We start from the raw sequence: 10,409 nt of genomic DNA, 5'->3' as shown, positions 1-10,409 counted from the left end.
ATTGCGGTTTTTTATTCGAGACAAAATCGATGGTTGGTCGTGAGTTATGCATGATACTCGCGCGAGCACTTTCGAGCCCTCTATGAATCTCGATCGTGGCCAATAGCTGTGCGGCTGAAACGATGACAAACGCAAATTATGAAAAAACTTGCTAGAGGAAAAAGCAATCATCGCACACGCAACTGCACAAGAACATGAACAGACTTACATCGACGCACGACGTTTCCAGTCCGTCGTCGTCCGTTTGCCAGTGCAGCGACAGAGAAAAAAAGAGAGAGAGAAACTAACAACGGTCTCGCACAAGTGACGCGATCGGTGTCGTCGCAACATCAGCACTGCAAAAATATGTCGATGTCTATTATCGAAGAATCTACTGACTATAGTGGCATAGTAAACAGTGCACAAAATGTTGGGTGAGTGCAAAAATCTTGGCGCATTCTTCATGAATAGTATGGTAGTTAATTGTTGACACTTACGTTTTTCGGATTATATTTTCCAGGAAAAAAACATATATTTGTGCGAATCGCGTTTCTAAATGCATTTTGAACTTTCGAATTTAGTTGAAAGTTTCGGTTGTTTGACATAGAGAATTATGCAGGTTGAAATTGAATGAATTTCTGCGGATGATGGTTTTCTTGTCTCATCATTTTGACTTGCAGGACAAATCGAGGAGTTCAAGAATTCCGGGTAATAGTAAATACATAATAATATTCATAATATGCCCATTCCAAGTCGTGTTCGATGTGTTTCTTTTTTCTGTCGAAGAATCACAAAATATCTCCGAATTCTCATTTTTCAATTATGCACGATCGATTCATACTTGTTGGATATCGATATTTGTTAAAAGTTTGAAACACATACTTGCTTCGACAACAAATAATATAATAGTTTGACGTACAGACTCTAAACGTGTTGAACGAAATGTTTTTTCGAAATGTTTATTGAAAACTACATCTTACTGGATACATAACATATAAATACTGTGCACATACGCGTTTTCCATAATAAGGTTTTCATCTGTATTATTCGAACGGCAATTAGAAAATACAATCATTCTTCATTGGAACATCGTGAGACGCGGCAGCGACCTGCGCCAAGTGTACAGAGTGTCCCAAAAATGTCTTGCAATCCGGAAGTAGGAGGTTGCTGAGATCATTCTAAGTAACTTTTTCCTTAGCGAAAATGCAATCCGCTGCTTTGTTTACGAGTTATTAACGAAAAACACTGACCAATAAAAGGCGAGCGCGACTGGCGCGAGGCGGTCGAGCCAACGAGCGCACGAAGCCCAGTTCCGCTCATTGGCTCAGCCGTCACGTGCCAACTGATCTCGCCTCTCATTGGTCACTGTTTTTCGTTAATAACTCGTAAACGAAGCCGCGGATTGCATTTTCGCTAAGGAAAAAGTTGCTTCAAATGTCCTGAGAAACCCCCCATTTCCGGATTACGAGACATTTTTGGGACACCCTGGATAGTTGATCGGCGCGCGATGCTAACCAGCATATCTTTTCTGTGAACAAAACGGCCAAAAATTTTAATAGCGATTTATTCTTTTAAATCATATTGTATTTAATTTCAATGATTGCCCAATTGTTAAGTGTCACCGTGCGCGTACAAAAAGCCCTCAAACATATCAATTCAGATAGAAGTAGCTGATTGCGAGATATCCAGATATTAAGTTCACGCGCAGCTTTAGAATATTTTCATCGTCCAGTGGCGATGAATATATACATAGTACACTGTACACTTCTGTGACTCTCGCATTTTTGCCGCTGAGTGGCTTCGGTACTTTATTCTGGCTTTCGTATATTCGCCGGTTGGTGGCTTGAATCGGCTTCAGCCACGTGATGTACATAACTGTCAAAATACGACAAATTTTCACCGAATAAAATAATTTTTGATATCGTTACATGTTATATTTAACCCTTTGTATCATCATGGATCATGAGTATCATCGGTGTATTCGTTCAACGTATCGTCCGATCCTTGAATGTTCAAATAATTTTTAAATTCTTTTGGCAATTAACGTTTTCTTTTTTTCAAATAACTAAATAATCTTATAAAATTCTAAAAACTCTAAACATTATTATAAAATTACGTAAAAACTAAAACTGTCAACATTATTGGCATTATTATGCGAATAATTCTATGATCTCTATTCGTATAACAATATTTGAATGAAGAGAGAATAATTAATTTAATTGCTATAAATTTGTGTCCTCGCAAGAAAACATTTGCAATGTAAGAACACCGAGTAGTAAAGAGTTCGATTTTGAGTTTGGTTCTCGCACAAAATTTCCAACAAATTAACCAACAAGAAACCTCCACATTGATAAATTTGCCCAAACAAGCATCCAAAAGATATTAATGCGAAACAATTGATCACCAAAAGAAGCTCCAGAAAGAAGAAAACCTCCAAGAAATGTTAAGATTATGTCTCTCCTTCAAAAAATGCTTTCAAATACAAACAATGAAATGTTAATCCATAAAAAGAAAACTCAGGAAGGATATAAAAAAAACACTTCAGAAAATATTTATTACCATTTAATTTCATTTGAAAAAAGTATTAAAATCATAAATAAATGTCAAGTCATAAATCATAAGTTGAATTTGAAGAGAAACTTCTCAAATCAAAAGTAATTGTTCCATTTATATAGTGTACTCCGCAACCAGCTAATTAGTAAATCACGATAAAACAATAATATTTTAAACGTTTTATAAAATCTCGGATACTCTACGTGACAGAATAAACCTATTTATGTACAAATATTTCGGGTAAAAATATTATTTTTTTGTGGAAAAATGCCGACACTCTAAAGGTTTAATAGATAGGAAACTAAAAAAGTATATTTATTTTTGAAACCTATTTATAATATATACATATTTGGCAACAACCAGCGCCGCCTTGGCCTCTGCGGCTTTCTTTCATCCGGAACATTGTTACAGATGTTCCTCGATTTACGAAAAGAAAATTCTTATGCATTATTTATTACGTACATAAACTGAAATAATGAAGTATACAAATTTTGAGTGATGTATAAAAAGTAAATTTATAGATAATTTTGACACTGTTTTTAGTACTGTTTTTACTATAATATCTTTTACATAACTTCTCAAGAAATGCTAAAAGATAACTTACATGGACGCTTCACCTTCATTTTCTGGGAGCTTTCGCCTCCATTATGTTTCCCTTTCTGTCACTTCTTCTTACTGCTGTTGCTGTTGTTACGGCTATGATTGCTGATGTCGTTGTTGCTGTTGTGCTTTCTGTTTTTGTTGCTGCTGCTGCTGCTGCATGAACAGTATGAATTGCTGCTGCTATTACACTTGCTGGTGCTACTGTTGCAGTTGCTGCTGCAAATTTAAGGGTAAAGTATTCAATACATTGTTATTACGGACACATAGAAGACTATACTTATTACATTCTAGGGATTTGGGTTTCAGCAAATAGACTGCTTCAATATCGAAGCGGGGAGTTCAGGAGTATTGTGGAGTTCAGGAGTGGAATATTGTGCTTCCTAAAAGTCCAATTTACGTCTCAGTGTTGTTCAAAATGCCAAATTTTACCTCATTATGGAAAAATTCGATAGTGCAGTATCGATCACGTGATTGTTGAAACAAGTATACCGTTATAAGATGTCCGTCGCTGATAGATTTTCTTAAATATCGGGAGATTTAGCGTTCGTATCGAGAAAATAACACCAAATAAACGTAGTCAAGATATGTACAAAGGCAGCGATGTGTATCTTTAGTTGATTACTTACTTATTCAAGACGTTATTTACTAGAACCTAAAACAGCAACTCGAGGTTTTGACATTTTTCAATACCAGCGCCACGATTCCTTTCCGACCAAAAAGCTGCACCACAAACGAGCTCGTCTATGATTGAATCAGTAACACCGATAAAAGGCCGATAAGTAGCATGTATCATTTGTGTTAGATTCTAATTTCAACGGCGGTCATCTTGTAACGGTATACTTGCCTCGACAGTCTTGTGATTGATACTATTCTGCCGAATATTACAATTTATTGTAATATTAATATCAATATATAATAATTTCTCCACACTGCCGAGGCGTAGATTGGACTTTTAGGAAACAGAATATTTAAAAAAAATATGTTTTTCTGATTGAAATACGTGCTGATTCGCAGGCTGCAGCGTCTTTCTACCGTTACCTCTATAGAATGCGTTACATTGTATCAGCTATGAGATGCGATCGGTAAGAAGATCGTTTAATACATTACGATGTTTATTCGTTTCGGCAGGACAAACCGAAATTGAAAACAATAATTGTCAAATCATTACCTATACCTTCAAGCGTGACGTTACGAGATACATACATACTTACGAATTCTGCTGGGTATTTTGCAACCATTATTGACGCTTTAATCCCAGGGGTTATTTAGAAAACACGGTCGAAAAGTGGCGCGAACAGCGTAATAGCGCTTGTCTTAATTGATCGCGAAGAGAACTAAGCGGCGCGATAGCGCTCGTCAAAATTGACAAACAAAACAAAAAGAACAAAAATGAAAAAAAGCAGCTATGCGATGTACGTGCATCACTAAAGTTTGATCGCGATACAAGATCTGAAGAGCGCGATCTTCAGACATTCTGAAATAAGGATCAACAGCGTTTTTCTTAAAATTATCACTGTCACGTAGTAAGTACCGATACTCGATACACGTTGAGATTTGTTTCGAATGTATGTGCTTGTAGGCAATATTTCGACAAGTTGAGCAGAATAACATCCAGCTAATTATTCCATTAAATCCTAGCACAGGAGAATCCTAGCACAAATGAATAGTGCAAACTTCATATCTTTTTCTGAAAGACGAAATACAGTCCATTTTAATGAATAAATGCCATTTTTAAAGAAATTCTGGTTTTCCGCATGAATAAATACGGCTATGGAGATTTTAATACTATCTTCGCAAATAAAGTGTTTATTTCGTAAAAAGAGCTGTATAGGTGTTTGAAAAAAAAATGAAAATCTATAGACGATAGATCCGATGAATAGGGTGGATGTTGCAAAATTTCATACTTTTTGATTCATTTAATTCTGAAATTGTTTCTTGCGACATAATACAGAATTTGCAAAGAATTCTTTTTGGCAAAATATGACGCTGATAATACACAATAGTAACAACATAACGTAAGCAGAGAGACAAACATATATAGATCATGAAAATCCGACATCTCATATGCAACAACCTAATAACGTAACGATTTGAATAATATGTATAGCTCTGTCGCTCTTGACTATCTTAACCTGTTTAGGTTAAATTTCTTTTTGGAAACTTTCTGTTTAGAATCTGTCCGAGTCTGTAGTGCATGGGAGACCTCACAAATATGATTGGATAATGCCAGTGACAATTCACTGGCATCACTCAATCACACCGAAGAGAACGGACAAGCTCCGTCACAGTACGAGGGTTCTTGAATTGGATTGCCGGCAGCGAAGTGCGCAAACACCTACTGCACAGGATAGGGTTTCGGCATGTAAGATGTCCCAAGTATGTACTCTTAACTGCGTCTAGCGCCGGCAAGAAGTGGTCACCCAGTTTCAGAAGGTAAACCTTTGAATGAACATTCCTCATGGTAAAGCGTCGAACATCGAGATCTGCGAGGCTCTAAGACTTATGCAAGCATAGAACGCGTCGCGTCACTCTCGAGTCAGAACCTTCTGCTCTTACTCGCTCCCACTTTTGGTCTGTAATAATTACTCGGCATATATATGTACGTCTTATTATTAGTAAAGTATAATATGTCGTCGTTGTAAGAAAGGGTACCATATCGAACCATATCGGCTGCGTTCTGACTTCCTTTCATTATTATAAAATAATTGTAAAATAAAATAAGAACTGTAACGTGTGAAAATAAAAGTACTATAAAACTCAATCCAAACTTCTTTTCATTTATAGATTTTCCCATACCTTTTATCTTTATTCCTATGCATTCCTTTCCCTCTCATGCCAGTGAAAAAGTTTTAACTTCTGACTATCCATCGACTTAAACTACTTACGGCTTAAACAGAATAACATGCAAGGAGGTATCCCGAATCGCTTTGTCCGGCTTGCGATTGATTTTTAAGTGAATATATAAAACAATGACAAAGTAAAGTGAGACAAACTATTAGGTTGGTGCATATGAAATGTCGGATTTTTAAGTGAATATATAAAACTGCATATCTTTTTTCAAAAGCTGTTTATTCAATCAAAATATGCTCCATTTGCTTCAATGCACTTTTTCCAACGAAATTTTAATGCATAGATGCCTGTCTTAAAGAAATTCTGATCTTTAAAATCAATAAACTCTGATACGGAATATTTAGCCAGTAAAAACTGTTCTAAATGTTTAAAAAAATAAAGATCGGTTGGCGAAAGATCTGGCGAATAAACTGGGTATATATTATTTTAATATACAGGGTATTCCACAATTATTTTAACAGCCGAAAATGAGCGGTAGCTGAGGTGATTTGAAGTAACTTTTTCCTTTGCGGAAATGCAATCTGCGGCTTTGTTTACGAGTTATTAACGAAAAACACTGGCCAATGAGAGGTGACGGTGCAAAAGAGAGGGTCCGCGAGAGAGTCCGCAGCACGAGGCTTTGACAGAAGGTCGGGACAGACTCGAGCCGCGTTCGAAGTATTGAACAAGTCACGAAGCGAGAACTTTGCGGATTTTTTTTACTACATAACAGTGATATTTTTAAGAAAAACGCTGTTCACCTTTACTTTAAAACGTCTGAAGAATATTCACTAATTTTTCGGACTCGAAATAATATGTAGTTTAACCGTGACAGCCGTTTTAATTTTCTGGTGTGCATGACACCTTATGTGTACCATATGAAATTTTTATGCAAGGTGTACAGTGAAGATTAACAAAGTTCGTAAATGATATTTTAATTTAAATAATTCCGTGTACGAACAGAATTCAACGAATGATTCGCAAAGCTGATTTAATAATAAATAATCGCGTTAAGGTACGTAATATTACCGATAAGAAACTCGCCCATTTAGTTGAAGATGTATTTGCTGACTCGTACGTACTGACCTCGTACAACGAACAGCTGATCCCAGGTCGATGACCGCAACATTCGAGGGATACTGTCGGTGGAACCTCTGGTATGGTTATTTGCGAAGTTCACTTACACTGCACTGTCACCAAACACTGATCAGTTAATTAATTACTGATAATCCGAATCACTTGTAGATATTAAGAAAGATCACTGAGACTCGTTCGCGGATAATCGTTTATTCGACGCGTTCGTTCGGAAGTCGACGTTTCACTGCCGAAAAATTCAGGCCTTGACTGTGGGCCCTTGTTGTTTGTCGTTCGGCCGTCCGAGGAAATGACACTTGATACCATTTTCTTCGCACGGCCATTAATTACGTTCTAAGAGCGCAGGGTAGCGTCGGTGACAGCGGTTCGGACACAGTTTACGTCTCGGCATATCTTGTTTATTTCATTTGGCGGTACCCTGCGCTTCGAAGAAAATGGTATCGGGTGTTATTTCCTCGGACGGCCGAAAGACGAACGACGAGGGCCCACGGACGAGGCCTCGATTTTTTGGCAGTGAAACGTCGACTGCCGAACGAACGCGACGAATAAACGATTATCCGCGAACGTGTCGTATAAACGATTATCTGCAAACGCGTCTCAGTCATCTTTCGTAATATCCACAAATGTTTCGAATTATCAGTGATTAATTAAGTGATCAGTGTTTGGTGACAGTGCAATGAAAGATCAGCTGTACGTTGTACAAGGTCAGTGCCCTTCGACATCGTGAATTTCAGCCAGCAAATGCATCCTCAACTAAATGGGTGAGTTTCTTATTGATAATATTTTTCATATTTCTTTAATAAACAAATCCTTTACGTCCCTTAACGCGATTATTTATTATTAAATTAGCTTTGCAAATCATTCGTTGAATTCTGTTCGGACACGGAATTATTTAAATTAAAATATCATTTACAAACTTTCTTAATCACTGTACACCTTGCATAAAAATTTCATATGGTATACATGAGGTGTCATGCACACCAAAAAATTAAAACAGCTGTCACGGTTAAACTATATAATTATTTTGGGTCCGAAAAATTAGTAAATATTCTTCAGACGTTCTAAAGTAAAGGTGAACAGCGTTTTTCTTAAAATTATCACTGTAATGTGGTAAAAAGAATATCGAAAATTCATGCTGTGTGACTTGTTCGTTGATTCGAACGCGGCACAGAGTCCCCCTTCAGCTATCAAACTCAGCTGTAGGAGCACGTGGCGCTCGATCAATCTACCACGTCGTGGTTTGCGCCGTCGCCTCTCATTGGTCACTGTTTTTCGTTAATAACTCGTAAACAAAGCCGCAGATTTGCATTTTCGCAAAGGAAAAAGTTACTTAGAATGACCTCAGCTACCTCACATTTCCGTAATGCGAGACATTTTTGGGACACCCTGTACATTTATGGATCCTACTCCTGCATACCTCCGGCGACAATTTGCTGAGACAGGATCCACTGCGCCTTCTTTCTTTCTAAGGAAGCGCTTGTATCCCCACCATTTTACTGCGTATACAATCCACAATGAACCATGTTTTAGCATTGAATCGTCAGCCAATCAGAACAAAGTAATTTCTACTCCTACTCTCGCTAATGGAATGCGCTACAGCCGCGGCGTCTTACAAAATTTGTGGTATTACTGTATGTATTGTTATGTTCTTATCGATTCCGAAATTCCACAATTTGTCTACAAGTGTCACGACCGTTTTAGATTTTGTGGGGTTGCTGCCGTCCAGTAAGGGATGCCAACTGTGGGAACTACCTCCGGTAATTCTCCTTTCCCTCAAGTAGCCAATCCGTCTCAGTTTGTATTGTATATACTATCTTCGTTCGTCCTTCCAACATTCTCGTGTCTAAGGCAGGGCCCGCTAGAAAAGCCTTGCTGACAAGTCCTCTAGCGGTGCCAGGATGGAACGCTTCCCTTTCTTTTCCTCCTCCATATTCCTCTAGATTCCTCTAGATATTTATAGAGCACCCTATAATTTTGTGAGATCGATGACGCCACGGAGCCATTTCCCTCAGCACGCTCCTCTAGGGGGTTTAGTGGCCACTAAACCATCACAGACTATTACCATCACAGACTATATAAAACAGTCCGATCGCTTCTCGAGAGAGATTACAATGAGAACCACAAAGAGAGAAAGAGAAAAATCAGAGAGAGAGTCACTCAGAGATATAGAGAGTTAACGAGAGCTAGACCGGCAGTACAGTGCAACAGTTTCTAGTCTGATATTCTCAACGCGCACATGTCTCAATCGAAGGTTATGTATAGTAATTTCTCCAAGAAATGATTTTAGCCAGAATCGAAACAGCACTGAGAGAGCTGAGGCATGATTTATAGTTGTCGACACCTCGTGAGAAAGGGAGAGAGAGAGAGAGAGAGAGAGAGAGAGAGAGAGAGAGAGAGAGAGAGAGAGCGAAACTAGGATCGAACGAAGCTACTTGGAAACTCAGGGTGTACATTACAGTGAATACACATTGTAATGCTAGAATAAAAATGATGACCTAACTTTTTTATTTCTAATTTTTTATACATGAAAATCTTTTTAATATATTAGTCAGATTTTTCACGACAAGCTTTAAACCATGTAGCAAGTAACTTATTTTATTTCATTACACAAATTGTAATTATAAAAAAAAAAGAATTAGAAAAATATTACAGGCAACGTTAAAGAAGTTATGTATGTATGTCGTTTAAAAGAAAATATCACTAGAATTACGTTATTCAGGCTTTGATTCGACTGTAATTCTGAGGAGCCAGCGACGATTCGACTACAATGCCATGCCATGATTCGATGGAGATTCAGTGGAACAAGCCTACGCGTTTGATGAAGAGTGTAAAGGAACTGTTCACTGTACTTTTTCCATCATCCCTAGAATTTTAAATCAAATGATTTTTCATGGGATTGTGAACAATGAATTACGTAGAGCCTTCGAGACAATGACATCTCATAGTGCAAGAGCACCACCTTGCATATAATACACGATGCAGGGATTAAAATTATTTTTCTTGGGCAAGGAAAATTAAATTAATAAGTACATATTCATACAATGGTAAAAATTTGCAGCCAATTTGAATATGAATTATTCATAAATTAATTTTTTTTACATTATTTGTTATTAAGAAAAAGAGGAAAACCATCACTGCAAGTTTACGTTTGATTTTATTTTAATCACAAATATTTATCCAAACTACATCATGTTTGGTCTCATTTTAATTAGAAAACTATCAGCAATGTGTTTAAAAAATCAGTTTTAAAGTATTAAAATTAAAAAGAACTTATGTCATTATATTATGAGTTGTCTTCCAGGAATTCGAGTTAAAGGAGCCGCGGCGCGTGCCGCCAACACACGTGTTCA

The 10,409-nt window shown here is 37.3% G+C and overlaps 2 long non-coding RNA genes across 4 annotated transcripts; both read left to right on the top strand.

Annotated features, from left to right (window-relative positions):
* The first annotated feature begins 279 nt into the window (after window positions 1-279).
* LOC117219910 (uncharacterized) lies at window positions 280-5,896 on the top strand. Of its 3 annotated transcripts, XR_013037144.1 has the most exons (4): window positions 280-413; window positions 3,301-3,365; window positions 3,427-4,217; window positions 5,308-5,896. It is a non-coding gene; the product is annotated as an uncharacterized LOC117219910 (long non-coding RNA). The 3 variants fall into 3 exon arrangements; XR_013037145.1 differs by having other exon boundaries at window positions 3,442-5,896; XR_013037143.1 differs by having other exon boundaries at window positions 3,427-5,896.
* A 2,421-nt stretch (window positions 5,897-8,317) lies between these two features.
* On the top strand, window positions 8,318-9,558 carry LOC117219909 (uncharacterized). The gene is made up of 2 exons (XR_004490129.2): window positions 8,318-8,690; window positions 8,761-9,558. It is a non-coding gene; the product is annotated as an uncharacterized LOC117219909 (long non-coding RNA).
* The last annotated feature ends 851 nt before the right edge of the window (window positions 9,559-10,409 follow it).

Source organism: Megalopta genalis, chromosome 1 (assembly GCF_051020955.1).
Source record: "Megalopta genalis isolate 19385.01 chromosome 1, iyMegGena1_principal, whole genome shotgun sequence".
In the NCBI taxonomy this organism is placed as follows: domain Eukaryota; kingdom Metazoa; phylum Arthropoda; class Insecta; order Hymenoptera; family Halictidae; genus Megalopta; species Megalopta genalis.
The sequence above is the reverse complement of the archived record's forward strand: the minus strand, read 5'-3'. Positions and strand labels throughout refer to the sequence as shown.